General features: G+C 44.3%; 1 long non-coding RNA gene across 2 annotated transcripts in view; it reads left to right on the top strand.

Moving 5' to 3' along the window:
• LOC136594892 (uncharacterized) overlaps positions 1–11,017 on the top strand; it is a 38,815-nt gene extending 27,798 nt beyond the window's left edge. The window contains exons 1-3 of one of the 2 annotated variants that reach the window (XR_010788622.1): positions 8,826–9,109; positions 10,720–10,802; positions 10,904–11,017. This is a non-coding gene — a long non-coding RNA (uncharacterized lncRNA). Of the gene's footprint in view, positions 1–8,825; positions 9,110–10,719; positions 10,803–10,903 lie in introns of those variants that run through there. The other variant, XR_010788621.1, reaches the window with a different exon arrangement.
• Positions 11,018–16,631: the final 5,614 nt, after the last annotated feature.

Genomic DNA, 16,631 nt, shown 5'->3' with positions numbered 1-16,631 from the left:
ATGGAAGGATTGTTTCCTGGAATTTTTAGTAATGTGCTAAGGGAAGTCCCTCCGGTCCCGGACTCTTGTGTAGTGGGAAGCTATTTAGTATGGATGTTGACTCTTCCAGGGAGATTGGAGAGGCCAGAGAGGCCGCCTCATCGTGACTCAAAGGGAGATCAAGCAAAGCCAACACACTCCAGTTTTTTGTCTTTCATTTCTTCCAAGTGTCTGGTGAGGTCAAGTTGTTCAGCTTTGAAGATTTGAGCTATCATCGTCGTTTCCTTGTGGGTCTTTCCCATCGGGTCATTTATTTCTGGGATATGTGTTTTTCCTCTAGCTTCCTTTATTAAGGAGGACATAAGCCGACCTCCTTTGTTACCGCGTACATGAAATTGGTGTTTGTAGTACAGAAGAGATTTTGTAAATCTACTGTTTAAAATATCTTTAAGCTTTTCTCTTAATTCAGTTAATTTCACCTTTTTTTGTTTCGACAGCTGTTCTAAATGAGAGATTTCAGTCAGAATGACTTCTTTCTGCTTGTTTTTTTGTTTTTTCTGTGCGGCTCCTATAGCTATGAATATGCCCCTGATACATGCATTGTGCGTTCCCCACACTAATGGGTGTTTATCTGGAGTCTGTGTGTTTTCCTTAAAAGTTTTTTAGTTGGTTGGTTATGTTTTTAATTGCTTTTTGATTGTCTAGAAGAGACTTGTTCAGCCTGCAGCTCCAGGCCTTGTGGACTGTAACCGGACATGGTCAGGGACCGTTAAGTTTCCCATAGTAGATTTTTTAATTTGCTAAATCAATGAGGAGGAAATAAGAATGTAGTCTATTCTGTGGTATGTATCGTGTACGGGGGGGAATATAAAGAGAAGTCCCTATCTAAAGGGTTTGATGTTCTCCAACCAGGGGCGTAACTATAGTGGGTGCAGGGGATGCGGTTGCACCCGAGCCCAGGAGCCTTAGGGGGCCCATAAGGCCTCTGTTCTCCATATAGGTAGCCCAGTACTATTAATAAAACATTATAATTAGGGGCCCTGCTACACATTTTGCATTGGGGCCCAGGAGCTTTAAGTTACGCCTCTGTCTCCAACCATCAGAGAGCTGTAGGTTCTGCAGCATTTTATGGAGTTTTCTACATGCTTCTTGTAAGTTCTGAGACTTCTCCAAGGAAGAGTCCAATATGAGGTTTAGGGTGAGATTAAGGTCTGAACCTGCTACTATTTTGCCTTCTGCAAAGAGTGAAAGTTTCTTCAGGGCGTCTGTAAGCCGGGCCACCTGATTTTTGTTCGGGACATCTAGGTTTACCAATGTGACAGTTTCTGTTAAAATTTTGCCTTTTAAGAAAAGCCTTTATCCCCTTTATCAGACAGATGGCCATCTAATACAGATGGGACGGAGGAGTGCAGCGCTACAGCCACCCCCTTTAGCTGCGCTGGTAGGGTGGTTGCTAAAATACCACCTAACAAAGGGCCGTTGCATTCCAGAGGGTTTCCTGGAGAAACACAATAGACGTTTTTAGCTTCTTTAGGAGGCATATTACTCGGCTTCGTTTTTGTGGGGTATTTAGACCTTTAGTGTTTATGGCTGTGACGGTAAGTCCATTTATCATTTTAGTTTTCAGGTGAAGACTAGCGCCGGCGTAGGATGAGTCGGATGAGTATGTCGGGCCGGGACAGCCCAGCCTGCTTACCTCTCTTCAGGAAATCAGGGGTTTAGTTGGGGGTTAAACGGGGAAGAAGGGTAAAACCGTTATAAACTCGAGACAATTTTAAAAGTCTGATGGACTGCAACGTTTACTCACAGTAACACAGTCAGAACGATGGGTTAAAGTTGGAACCATGGTGGTGCGCACCAGCTTGATGCAACCAGCCACTACCCTAACTTAAGACACTTTTATTGTATTTTATTGTTAGTAATGCTGTATTTATTCTAATCTATTGTATTAAGCAGGTCAAGTGTACTTAGAAGTTTAACGATTGATATTGAGGGAAGAGAGACTAGGTGCATCTCGGCCACAGGGGCAGGGCATACCAGCAAGGGCTGGGGAGTGCAGGGGGGGTGGTATTCAGCCCCACCTCCGCACGCTTAAACCATCTATGGCAATCATACGCGCAAGGGTCGTGTGTCTGCCAACCATAAACAAACTATGAACATAACTACTAGAATAGTACTAGCAGATTGATCCATTGACCTATAATGCGTATAAGGGGGAGGCCAGATCCAGGCAACATCCCTTCAATTAGTTGAGATCAAAGCAGACAGCAAAGTACATAAGATAAACTCCAGTATGACATAGCAGTGGTCATTCAAATATAAAACGTAAACAAGAAATATTATGATGAGGACTGTTATATATAATCAATAGTAACAGAGTACCCACAGCGTCACTTTTGTCCACATCAGTGGTAGGACTTACTGATTGCAAGAGCCGCTAGGGATCTGAACTTATTCCCAAGACGTATTCCAAAGAGCAAGAAGAGGCGGCAGCATCCAAGTTTAGCAAAGTAGAAAATGTTCTTTATTCCCCCATGACAATAAAAGTTGACAGCAACGTTGCTATCCTTGGGAAGTCTTGTTAAAGATCAGGTCCTGCAGTAAAGATGGTAATGATGCCCCGTCGCCAGTATGGGTGGAAGGTTGAGGAGCTTCAAGTGGCATGTGGTGACGAATACAAGACAGGCTGATCTCCTATTTTTTGGGAGATTTGGAGCAAGATATCTCCTTCCAAGGCGTCTCCATTACTGTTTTTGGGCAGGCTTCCTTTTCTCTCAGCGACATCCAGGAGGCAATGTGGATCGGTGTTAGGCCCGGGATAGGCCAAGCCCTTTCCAGATCGGCCGGGGTGTGTATGATGATGCTTTTGCCATCTTTGTGAAATGTTAGCCCAAATGGGAACATCCATGCATGTTGTAGATTTTTGGCCCTGAGGGCTTTCAGAAGCGGTCTCATTTGCCTTCTTTTAGCTAATGTAAAAGGGACTAAGTCTTGATACAGCTGGATAGTCGATCCTTGGTAGTTTAATGGGTCTTTGTCTCCAGTAATATTGCTTGTGTATCATTTAAGGAAAGGAGCATGAGCACCCGTCTGGAGCATGAGACTCAGGTGGACCCTCGATCCTGATATTGGTGCCTCCGACTTCTGTTCTCTTGTCTTTGATAGGATTTTTACTCATTATGGTTGTATTTTCTTTCTCCCTAGGTGAGAACGCTCGACTGCGATGTGTGGAGGTATTCAGCCCCGGAGTGTATCTGATGCTCTTTGTTTAGCATGGGGCGCTGTTTGCGGTCTGCGCTGGCAGTTAGACAGAAGTCTCCATGTTGTTAGCAGGATCAGACTCCACCGCCTGGTTCCCGCAGCTGTTACTGCACCAGCTCTCCTCTTGCTCCCTCCGGCCGGCAGTGCCTGCTTCCGGCTGGTGATGGTTCTGCTGAGAGAGCTTGTAAGGCACAAGTTAACTGTAATTGTGTAGGGAAGCGTGCTAAATTCTCTGGTTTGTGCCGTTTCCTGCGGAGCTCGCTCTCTGTGCGTCTACGCAGTATGGTGGTTTGGCCACGCCACTTGTGATGTGGTTTTTAACACAGAAATTATGCAGATTTTTCCCTGTTTAAAATTTGCATTATTTCTGCTATGTGAGAACGAACCGTGAGGGGCATTCTGTGAGACAAATAGGGGAGTGCAGAACCATAAGGGCCATCATGTGTTATGAGAGGGAGGAAAACCATAAGTGGCGTTCTTTGTCACGAGGGGGAAGGCCATGAAGGGGCATCCTATGTGATAAGTGGAAGGAAACCATATATGAGGGACAGCGCTCCAACAATCTCCACACCAAATGTATAGAAAAGGGAACAGGACTTACCCGGTGTCAGTGTGATGACCATACACTAGGTCCCCCACTGACCCCTCCACGTCCTTTATAGCATATGAAAAATGCACAAAAAGATCCACAAATCCTTTCCTTATATCCTGAAAAAACAGGAGAGCCGCCTGGCCAGTCGTCCCTCCTCCTCGAGAAGGTCAACCTGTGGGATAATGCAGAAAGGAACAGAACAAAAAAGGAGCTCGGCGCTCCAGCAGGAAAGACCCGATGTAATCCTCCGAATCAGCAGTAATGGTCTTTATTCCATAATAACACAGTACAACGCGTTTCGTCACAAGAACCGCGACTTTCTCAAGTACAATGAACTCACACTTCTTTCATCTATTTATACAAAATTTAGTGACTCCCATATCGGCCGCCCTTTAGAAGAGCTCTTTCTATCAGTTAGATTTAAGTTCCAGAGTAGAATATATATAATCACTATTTTGTCTTTGGTGGGTTCTTAAAGGACTTCTTATAGTTTCAGGTATAGGGATAGGGCTCTCATTAATAATAGTACTACACACAATGGTGTCAATGGTAACCATAGAATGGAAATTAACCTCTGGATTGCATAAAGAATTGTCCACAGTTTGTGATAAGTTACGTTTAGCTATAGGTTCTTCTGATATTCTAAAGTTACTCCACCCCGTTTGTGTCATATTATCTCTATTTGTCCTATTGTTACCTTTGGGTAATTTATCTATTTGTCTTAATCTAAATCTACTACCTTGTTCTCTATGGAAAAATTTAGATTTTTATCTTTACCATAATCTACTTCTCTTTCATTCTCTCTATTATTCTCAGTCCTTCCTACATGATCATACCTTTTGTCTTTCCTTTTCCAGTATGGATTCCTATTGGAGTGATTATAATTAGTATATACCCGAGTTTACCCTAACCAAATGCAGGGGAAAGAATGCAGAAGTTCTCCTTTCATTAGGATCTTCAATAATCATATCTCTAGATCTATGTGACCTCTGAGGTCGGCTACTTTGTACTTTTTTCTTTGTAAAATCCTTAGAGAGTCCAGATTTGGTATTGAAATCTCTCAAATCACGGATTAGTTTTTTCATCTTACACATACATATATTCTTTTCAGTTCTATACATATGGTTAATAGCATACAGTATTTCTTCTCTACTGCTGTGCATCCCAAAATCTAGGACTGATTTAAAACCAGAAATAGACAAGTCTATTCTTTTTGCAATCGACTTATCTAACATTAATGATGAAAAAGTGCCCAACATTAGACTCCATTCACCAGAGAATTCTTCATCCCTGGGAAATCTGACCCTATAGGCACTCTCAAGCCTCTAGGGGTCAAATGATTCTCTCTATAAACCTTAAGAAATATCCAATCCAATGTATGCCTCCACGTATCATATACAGAGCCTTTCAGAGAATAGGCTTCCTTGGGTAAGGATGAGCCAGAAGTTTCAATAGTCCATCCTAAATCGCCCTCAAACACATGGAGGATAGATGTCACATAGATTCCTTCAAGATCCTTATTATTTGCCACAAACAATATTTATGGATATATGAGTTTCTAAATGTTGTTTAAATAGATGAAAGAAGTGTAAGTTCATTGTACTTGAGAAAGTCGCGGTTCTTGCAACGAAACACGTTGTGCTGTGTTATTATGGAATAAGGACCATTACTGCTGATTCGGAGGATTACATCGGGTCTTTCCTGCTGGAGCGCCGAGACCCTTTTTTGTTCTGTTCCTTTCTGCATTATGTGATAAGTGGGGTACCATGAGAGTGCTGTGTGATGTGGAGGGGACAGAACCCTAAGGGGTTTCAGCAGTCTGTGAGAAAGCGTGGTACATGCCGTGGTCTGTGGTAGGAGAGGCTGGTGAACAGTGTGTGAGATTATTTATTAGGGTTAGCCGCTGGTTGGCACTGTTAAAAGGGGGCAGCAGAATTTGGGGTTTGCGCATATGTTGCGCATGTGCTGGGGAAGCGTGGAGCTAAAGAGGTCTGTTGCAAATTCTGCAGAAACAAATGATGGCTGGAAGAAATTGTCAAATTGTTCTGGGCCGACTACAGATGAAAACCAAAAGTGAACAACACTAATCAGATATGACATCACCTGTGATCCCTGGAGGTAATTGTGCTGTAAGACTGGGTTCACAAGAGACGGATTTGCCATAGAAATTCCATGCGGAAATTCTGTGCGACAAGTCCGCCTGCGGCACCTAATCCCAGGATTAGCCAGCCATCTGTACGAGATTGTGCAAAAATCTCGTCCACATGGGGCAGCCAATCCGTTGCGGCAAAACCGGGCCGAACTGGAGATGCGGGGCAAAATTGACAGCCGCAGCATCTCAATTCTTTTTTTTTTTTCCCCCACTGCAGCCTCACTCCTCTCTATGGGGAGAAAAAGCCGCAGCGGAATGCCAGCAGCCAGGGCAAAATGCCGCAGGCATTGGAGCTGCGGCTCTCCCACAGAAATCTTGCAGTTTTTCGGTGCGGCCAAACTGTGAGATTTGCAGACAGATGCAGACAGCAGAGGCCGGAGGAGGGGGACGCAGGTAAGTAATTGTGTTGTTTTTTTTAATGTATATAACGGGCAGCACTGCAAGGGGGCTAATAGGCATTCTTATTACCACAAAAGGGACACAAACGACATTATTACTATAACAACACCAGGAGGAGTATTATTAATAAATACGGGCCAGGGGCATTATTACTTATAGGGATTATTTGCCCATTTTTTTACTGTTGAAGTTTGCTCTGGACAAGTCATCCATAGTAGATAGATAGGGTCTACTGCTGTCCATCAGCTATTCATCCCGCCTGTTGTCCAGTGCAGCGGGCCAAATGTTGTCATAAGATGATGGGGAAGAAAGTGCGAACGCTGGCTTTATTTATTGAAATCAATGTGAGAGCCACACTGAGGCTTCACTTCCTGCTTCTCTTCTGCCAGTACTACCTCCCTGTGCTCTTATTACAGCATCCGGCCTGCTATACTGAGCAGAGGGCTGATGGACGGGGTTCCCTAGCGGCAGACCCCGTCCATCAACTGCTACTGATCTATACAGAGCATAGGCCATCAGTGAAAAAATGGGCAGACAAACCCTTTGAAAGGGGGCCGGGAGAGTCATTATTACTAAACGGACACCAGGAGGGGCATTATTACTGAGTGGTGGCATAACAGGGGGAACAAATTCTGTGTGGGGAGCATTAATATTGGCACTACTATGTGGGGATTACAATGAGCACAAAAAGGAGCTTAAATTACTAAGTGGCAGATATGGCATTATTACTGTCTGGAGCAACATGAATGGTGGCATTGTGTAGAGATATGGAAAGGTAAAATTAGAGTTAAAGTTGTCTGTCAAATTCTGCAGAGACAAATATGTGTGAAGGAGAAATCATGATTGTGGTCTGAGCGGGATGGAGAAGAAAAGGAAAAGTGAAACACCCCAATTAAAGGGGACATCACCAGTGATTAATGGAGCTAATATACTATAATCACTTACACAGCCTGTCGAGATCCATTATACTGGTGCTGTGAACTGGTATCTACCTCTCTATGGCCACAGTATGGGTGTAACATTGGTCCTTGTATACTTTTTTTCAGTAACACTTTAGGGGTATTATGTGGTCACAGTCTGTAGGTATTTTTTGGCTGTCATATATTGTTATTAGTTATATTAATCCTTGTAGTGGTTTTATTCAGTACCTCCGGTAGCTTAGAGGCGGGAGCTGTCACAATCCCAACCCCGGGGCTTTGCTCTACAGGGCCAGTGTGTTTTCACGGCCCTGCAGAATGAAGCCCAAACACCCAGGACATGAAAACAATAAGGGGTTAAGAGAAGCCAGCCGATGATGATCATTGATGTGGTGGAGGCCTAAAGGGTAGAAATAGGCGGCACCTTAATATATACCTGCAGCTCTAACATGTTCTGTGCTTCGTAGAAGATCTGCTGCAGTGAGCTATCCACGACGCATAGATTTCTCCCCTCCTACAGTCAGCAGTGCTGCAGCTGGCGGTTTGCTGACGCCTGCCTACTTGTGTTCATCCCACTTGCTGCTAATTTGGCCCCAGCTACAATATGGGCCCACTTTATAGTTTTATTCCAGGGCCATTTTGTGTACCAAACCCACTCACACAGGGAGACATACAGATGACCAGTCAGCAATTTTATGCTTGTTGAAAGTCAAGGATCAGCGGACAAATGAGCGTTGACTTGTTTGTTGGCTGATGGTTGTACTTCTTACACTCCCCAATTGTGGGACAAGCCGTGTAAAAGTTCTTTACTTGGGAGGTGAGAGCTGTCACGTCTTGCTGCATGCTCAGCAGTTAACGATATAGATGGCCACTGGAGCCCTAGGCTTTATACACACACGGTGGGCTGCATACAGATATAGTATTGGGGGTCGTGAAAACACATATGGCTGCCTACTAAGGGATTTTCCTCTTAGGGAATAAGTCGTCATGGTCTCCAAGGTTTCAAAACATGATTATTGTGTAGAGATGTAGTAGAGCCAAGCGAGTTATCAATATTAAGGCTATGGTTACACGGCAGCATGGGTCACATGACCAAAGATCTTTGTGTAACCCTTCCACTTCAGTCTCTCATTAGTGCCAATGCGGTTGCAGCACATCTCACAAATTCTTGCCACCTGCAGCTCGCAAAACAATAGACACCAAGACTGGAACTTTTGTCGATCTGCGGCTCGCAGCAACTTGCCACCCGTGCCGCCACGTGGCCCTAGCCTTAATCGCACAACACGTTGGTGTGTTCAGTGAATTCAGCTCTGCTCCTTCAATGTATTTGTCTTCTCCGCAGTCGTAATCACTGGTTGCAAAGCAGATAATGGTCCTTATATTGTCCACAGTTGGTGTGCAGCTCCTGACAGCAGCGTGCTGGCACATTGTCCCGAATCTCTGCTTTTTTGTGATGACTGCCTCCTTGAATCCTTTATTCTGATGGTTGTTGGAGTCAATCTTACACTTGTTTTCATCAGAGATCATCATTGATGCAACAAGTCTACAGAATCCCTGCAGACCAACGTACAGAGACAGCAAAGTGGTCATCTTCCACGCAAACCCACCGCTCCCAAGAGGTCTTCTGTCCCAGTCCGTTTGGTCATATTATACATAGGAAGATAATTTGCTGTGTGGTGCTCAGCCAATCAGAGCCAGCGTTTCCTGGAGGCGGGGAATTTCCAATCCCCAGCCAGAAGACTTGCCTGAAGACAAGTGTCGGGGATCGGGGAGAAGATGCAGTGGAGCTGACAGCGCTTCTTAGGTGATGTAAGTGTTTTTGTTTTCTGCAGCTAGGGCTTAGTTTAGGGCTCTTCCAATAGGATTTCCTACTGTAAAAGGTTCATCACACCGCACATTTTCATACGATGCAACAGAGAGGAAGGCTCCTTAGGAAAACATGGGCTGCAAAACATCACAAGTTGCGGGCATTTCGCGAAGCCCGCAAGGTTCTTGACTCGCAATGTCGCATGCTACAAAACATCAAAAATGCGAAGAAACCCAAAGGAAAGAGATCAGAGGTGGGCAGGAAATATAATGTCACTCGCAGTCACCAATAACATGGTGGATCAGCCATCTGCAGCCGGCGGCTCTCCTGCTGTTCTTTAACCGCAGTGTGATGGGAGTTACATATCACAGTCCACTTTATGTAGTAGTACAAGTACATTGTTAGGGTTTTATATCATTGAAGCTTAATTTATATAAAACCCTAACAATATACTTGTACTACTACATAAAGTGGTCTGTGATATGTAACTCCCATCACACTGCGGTTACAGAACAGCGGGAGAGCCGCCGGCTGCAGATGGCTGATCCACCATTGTGTAACGAAAGTTCTACAATTTGTTTACTAACTCATTGTGTCAGATCATCGTTTTGCTGTCAGTAAAGGGGAAATTCTTCTTTACATCCAGTTCGGAAGGGGTAACATCACTCCTTAGGTAGAGAGCACCAAAAAGGTGAGTGAGGAGATGCATAAGGCCATCCATGCTCCTCTGGGTAATATGTACATAAGGAAGATGGAACAATATCTCTGCAGCGTCAGCTACTGGATGGCAGCATTCCTTCAAATCAATGCTTAACCCTTTATATAACTATATATTACGGGTCAAGCATTCATTTAAAAGAATGCTGCCATCCAATAGGTGGCGCTGCAGAGGTATTGTTTCATCTTTCTTCTTTACATCCAAAGACTAAAAGCATGTACAAACGTAATACTTTCCACAGCTGTGTATCCAGTCTACTCAATCCTCTGTGTCCTAAATGTCAGTATCAATCTATCTTCTGTGCTGACAGTTTGCTACAATGTATCATCTTGGGGTCCAGACTTGGATTGCAGAGGATTGTATAGACTGAATTTAACTGTAGCAAAGCCTCAACTGTAGGAAATGTTGCGTTTGCACGGGTTTCAGCCTCTGGTTTCCAATCATTTATACCAATAACGTAGTGCAATTTACTTAAAGGGGTTGTCCATGTGTAAACTATTGCTGTCCTATCCTTGAGCTAGGCCACCAGTAGTAGATTGATGGGGCTCCAACTGATCAGCTATTCAGCGGCCGATGCTCACCTGCTCTCATATGACTTCTGCAGGAAGCAGACAGCTCTGTTCCCACTGCAGTGGGGAGGTTTGGTATTTAAGGCTATTCATTTCAATGGGAACTTAGCCTGCAATATGAGGCCGGGCCACTGCTGTGGAAACAGAGCTGTCTGCTTCTTGTAGAGATTAGCTAGTGTACAAGCATATCGTCCCAGCAAACAGCAGATTGGTGGGGGTCCGGGCAGCAGACCCCACTAATCTACTATTGATTGTCTATCTTAAGGACAGGTCATCAGTGGTTTACAACTGGACAACCCCTTTGTCTTCTCTTCTATTTCTACAGATTGAGGCCAGAAAAGAACAAATTTCATAAACAAAGAAGGCGCTGAAAGAAGCTGCGGGAAATGACCTGGAGAAGCTGGTGTAGTATGTAGGATGCCCTAATTGTCATCATAATAGGGTTACGATTGTGGTGTGCACCATGTAAATGAGCGTGCAGCTATTTCTAATGGAATTTTTCCTTCCAGATCCCCCTGTGTATTAATCCTTAGGATTCCGTATATCAGCTACCATTATGATCAGTTCATACGAGCTGTAATGACGACATGTGATGCTGGGAGGAAAATTCATCAAAACTGGTGCAGGTGAAAACTTTGACTGTGGGGATCCAACCACTGGGACTTCCACTGATCTCAAGAACTGGGGTCCTTATGGTCCCACCACAGCAGAGATCTTGCATGTCTACTACCAATTCATTTAAATGACAGCACTGGAGATTGCTCGGCGTTTATACAATTTCAGCATTGTCATTGAATGAATAGAATGGTGCTGCACATGCGCAATCTCCTCTCCATTCATGTAGGGATTTTCAGAAACTCTATTTTCGGGCTGGGTGGGAGTCCAAGCGGTTGGACCACCACTGCAGTTATAAGGTTATTCCCTATCCAGGAGACGCGGGATAACTTTAGGTCTTGATACAATTCCTTTAAACGAAGGACTTAGATTCCTCCTTTCTACTGGAATCCATTACTGGGTTGGCCTCAAAGAACTGCAGTTGAGTTATTCCAAAAAGCGCTGTGTGGCAAACCACCCTCAGTGTAAGGCCTGACGTAGAATACGCATTTACTGCTGCTGAATTGTGTGCGGTAAATCTGCGGTGTGTCACAGTACAAGCAATGTAGATGGGACTTCACAAAATCTTGGCACTACTTAGTGCAGATTTTGCCACTGCGAAAATCAGTGTCAGATCCGTAATGTACGGCTTTACCCTAACAGTCACTTGGAGAAATCTTTCTATGGATGCGGCACCTGATGACTTCCTTTCATCTTAGACTTCTGGAAAGCAAGAAGAAAGTTGTCGTGAGAATGGAAGAGCAGCTGCTGAACTTGGAGGTACAGGAGACTGACAGAGAAGACAAGAAACAGATGGCCTCGTCCTCCAAGCTGAACTATCTGGATCCCCGGATTTCTATGGCTTGGTGAGTTCTTTTATTTCTTGTGGAAAGTTTGCATATTTTTCATGTCTGCAATTCAATTACGTATTGCATGTGTTTATGATGAAGGCTATCGCTGGTCTCACACCTTAGACAGTAGTTGACCAAATGGTTGCCTGGGTGACAGCTATTCCTTCTGACACACACGTAGGAAGTGCTATGTTGAGATCCATCATGCCTGATCGCACTTACCCTTGTCAGGGTAGAGTTGGGACATCCCCGTACACATGAAATAGTAGTCTGGTCCTGCTAAAATTGATCTTCATATAATATGTATGGGAACATTTTAAAGGGAATCTGTCACCACCTAAAAGCACCATAAACTAAGTTCTACTACTCGTAGGGTAGGTTCCGAGGGGCCCAAGAATGATATAATTACCTAGCTCCCTGTTCCCCTGCTGTTCCCCATGGAAGTCGGCACCAGCGGACCCATCTCTACAGCTGTGTGTCCACTTCCATAGAGAGCAATATGTATTTCCTTGCACAGTCTGCAGACATGAGTCTACTTGTGCCACTTCCACATATGATGGCGCAGAAACAAGCCGGGTGAGTTTAAAAACGACACCCCCGGACTCCTCAGAACCTGCCCTGTAAGCTCTATAATTTAGTTTAGTTTGGTTGTCCGGCGCTCATAAGGATAACATAAAAACAGTCCGATAAATGGAAAACTTACTTAGATGGGAGTTCTCATGTCCTTGAGACCTCCCCAAATGGACTGCAGGCCAGGTAAGTTTATCCAAAACAATTGTCATCCAGAAAGGGGGATTTTAATTGACCAAATAGCAATAAATACAGGTAGGTAGACAAATCACTGGGTACAGGTAATAAAGCAGACGATGCAACGTGGTTCAGGGCGGTATGTGCCCCTTTATCAAGCATACTAAAGAGGGTAACAGGACTTACTTTTATACTAGTTGGTATTTCCTTCATAGGGGAGTGGTGTACTGGCGCTGTTCTCGCGGTACGTCCCACATTGATGATGCCACGCATCATAACATGGTGACGCTGGCGTCCGTTACTGCTAGCCTTATATGAACGAGGTGTCTCCCCGAGCTCGCTCGCCTGGGTACTGTCGCGGCATGTAGTTGTGATGTAACTATTGATATCAGACATATGGAACATTATCCCGAGTGGGCGCTCTTAGTTCACGTCACACGGCGCCATGGAATGATGCTGCGTTCCAGCGTGCATTCCACTGAACATTGAGTGGCGTCCCTGGAGCGTCATGAACTCCAAACGGTGCGTTCCAGCGGGGTGTGTATATCTCTTAGCTATTTAGCCATCCTGAGAGTTAAAACTTGTACTGTTGTTGTTTGTACAGCATTGATAAGTAAAACAATATGTTTGTTTTTTTTGATTGAAAATATTTTTATTCAACTTTTCATCTTTTACATGTCTTTGTAGCATTTTTGTACTTATAACTGTTTCCCTGTCCCCCCCCCCTCCCACCCCTTCCCCCCTCCCCCCGCCCCTAAAGTCTCTCTCTCGACATTTAGTCCTTTAAATGACAGGTCTCTGTATCTCCTCAGTCTATCTTAGGTGGTATTAACAGTTTCTAGTGTCGTCGTTTGTTCTTCATTCTTCGTTGTTTGTTCTTCATTCTCCGTGCCGCTTATCTTCTTTTGTCTTCTTTTTCTTGTCATCCTATTGGTTCGGTGATTGTTTTTGCTACTTACAAGGGGTAGCAGTATATCATTGCCCGTTGTCTGGTCTCTCCTTCTCCCCTTTATATTATCTTATCCTGTCCTCCCAATTCTTTCTAGTTTGTTTTTCCAGTATACTAGTCTTGTGAGCAGCTCTATTTTGTTCAATAAACGTTATATATGGCATATGCCTGTTTTACTGTGTCTTATTTACCTCTTCTCCTCTCCCGGGTCAGATCCCCAACCCGTTGGTGCCAACCCACACGGCTCACCCCCCCACTTCTCATATATTGGTTCCATCATTCCTCGTCTGGCTCTGGGCGTGTATCCATCTCAGCCATATATCATAGTATTTTTGGCTGGTCTTGCGTTTAGTATATATACTTTTTTCCCATGGTAAAATTTGATTGACCTTATTTTTGAATTCCCCTAGCGTAGGCGGCTCTTCATCTAGCCAGTGTTGAGCTATTGTCTTTCTAGCTATATATAATAGTCTGGATACCGCCAGTTTTTCATTATCATCTAACACGAGGTCATGCGTATATCCTAGGATACACACGTATGGTGTGAAATCCATGTCTATGCCGAATGCTGCGTTTATTGCATCCCGTACTTCCGCCCAGTATCTGTGCAGTTTCGGGCATCTCCATAGCATGTGGATTAGGTCCGCCGTGTGGGCCCTGCACCTTACACATATTGGGGAGGTTCTTATACCTATGTTATGCAGAAAGGCCGGAGTACGGTAAACTCTATGTATTAGGAATATTTGTGATATTCTGTGCGCTTCACTTAGAGATAGTTTGGGTGTCATTTGCAGGATCTCCTCCCAGTGCGACTCCTCAATGGGACCTATGTCTGCTTCCCATTTTGCTTTTGTTAGTATCGGGTTGTGTGCATTAACCGTATCCTGTATATAGGAATATAATATAGATATTTTCCCGGCTGTGGTGGTAGCCTTCCCTATTATGTCCGCCACTGCATTTGTTGACACTGTTATCTCTGCCGTGCTCTTCTCTGCTTGTATAGCATGCCTAAGCTGTAAATATTTGTAAAAGTCCCTATTAGGAATGTCGTAGTTCTGTCTTAGCTGTTCAAGTGTTTTCAGCTCTCCCCCCTCCAGTATCTGTCCCATCCTTCTGACTCCCCTGTTTTTCCATCCCTGGAAGCCTTGTAGCTTGTTAATCTCTGGTAGATGTGGATTGTTCCATATGGGGGTGTGTTGTGTACAGCCTGTTATACCAAGCATATCTCTGGCCTTCCACCATACTTTGTGTATAAGTAATAGTGTGGGGGCGTTCTGGCCATCTCTTTTAAATGTTCCACATTCCAGAGTTTCAAACAAATGTGACCCATCAAAGAAGTCTTTAAGGATCCCGAAACTGGCTTCCTGTACCTCTTCCGTCTCCCACCCCCTAAGGCAGGGGTGGGCAATTAATTTTCCCATGGGGCCACATGAGAAATTGGAATGGTTTTAGAGGGCCAGACCAACATACGAAGGCTCCATGCACATTGCCTTAATGGGGCCGTATTCCAGCCGCCCGATTTGCGGCCAGAATACGGCCGCCATTGAAAATGAATGGCGCTGTAATATCTAGCAAATCTTCAGATACCCGTGCCCGCTCTGCCTCCGTCAAGTTCTTGTATTTCTCTCCGTGTTTAGTCTCATAATGGCGATGCAAATTGTAATCTTTAAATACAGCTATCTGCTCTCCACAAACAAAACACACAGCTTTACCTTTGGTTTCAGTAAATAGATATTTAGAAGTCCATTCTTTGTTAAAAACTCGGCATTCTGCATCAATTTTTCTTTTTTTAATGTTAGCCGCCATATTTAAGGGTTAACAGCTAACCTCGGAAAATAGATTTTTTTAATACACAGTAGTATGCTCCTAGGAGAGGGCACAGAGAGCTGCCCCAAGAAGAGAGATTAAAAAGTGAATATTATTAGTATTATTATTCTAATTACAATGCAAAGGGAAAAGTCCTGACACTTACCAATGACGAGCGTGGAACGATTGTCCTGGCACTCCCCAAGGTCCGCAACTAGCATCCTGGCACTCAGAAGTTACAGTGGCATCACTTACTCAGCATCGGGAAGCAGTGAAACTACAAACTCCGAAGCCTTGTCCATTTTGTTAACTTATGTGCTGTTTAATAAAGTTATTCAAGCCTACGTCATTGGTAGAGGTGCTTGAATAAGTAAGGCCTGAATAACTATTAGCACAGCACAGAAGTGAACAAAATGGACAAGGCTTCGGAGTGCATAGTTTCGCTGCTTCCCGTTGCTGACACCGGACTCATTGGTGAGTCACCAGGACACTCTTTGCGGGCCGGTCCGAGCTATTCAGCGGGCCGGATGTGGCCCGCGGGCCGTGCTTTGCCCAGGTCTGCCCTAAGGTGTTGTAGCTGGGAGGCCATGAGATACGCAAACGGATTGGGTAGGGCCAGTCCGCCTTTTTCTTTGGAATTATATAGCAATTCCAGTTTAATCCTAGGCGTCTTCCCCCCCCATATAAGTTCCCTGAATAGTCCCCTGACTTTATAAAAGAATTTTTGTGTTATCCCGTGGGGGGCATTGTGTATTAGATATAGCAGTTGCGGCATCCATATCATTTTTATTAAATTCGCTCTTCCTATAATTGTCATAGGCAGTTTGCGCCATATGTGTAACTTTTGTTTCCACTTTTCCATGAGTGGTTCTAAATTTATTTTTGCGTATTCGCTGACTTTTCTGGTGATTTTAACTCCCAGGTATTTAATTGTTGGTGTACATTTCAGGGTTATTTCTCTGTTAGTGATTTGCATCTCGGGGTTATCTATTGGGAGTATTTCCGATTTATTCCAGTTGATGGATAGTCCCGAGAAAGTCCCAAATTCTTTTATTGTTTGCATAGTTGTTTCTAGGGACTCTCCACTATCCCCCAGGAACAGCAGCATATCATCTGCGTACAGGGCAATTTTCTCCTCTGTGTTTTCTCTTTGAAACCCCGTTATTCCCTGGTGTGTTCTTATTTTGCACGCTAGGGGCTCTATTGCTAGTGCGAACAAGAGAGGTGACAATGGGCACCCCTGTCTTGTCCCTCTGTATAATGGAAATGTCTCTGAGGACCCCCCGTTAA

This window comes from Eleutherodactylus coqui, unplaced genomic scaffold, assembly GCF_035609145.1.
Source record: "Eleutherodactylus coqui strain aEleCoq1 unplaced genomic scaffold, aEleCoq1.hap1 HAP1_SCAFFOLD_109, whole genome shotgun sequence".
Taxonomy (NCBI): domain Eukaryota; kingdom Metazoa; phylum Chordata; class Amphibia; order Anura; family Eleutherodactylidae; genus Eleutherodactylus; species Eleutherodactylus coqui.
This window is presented reverse-complemented; position numbering and strand designations above follow the sequence as displayed.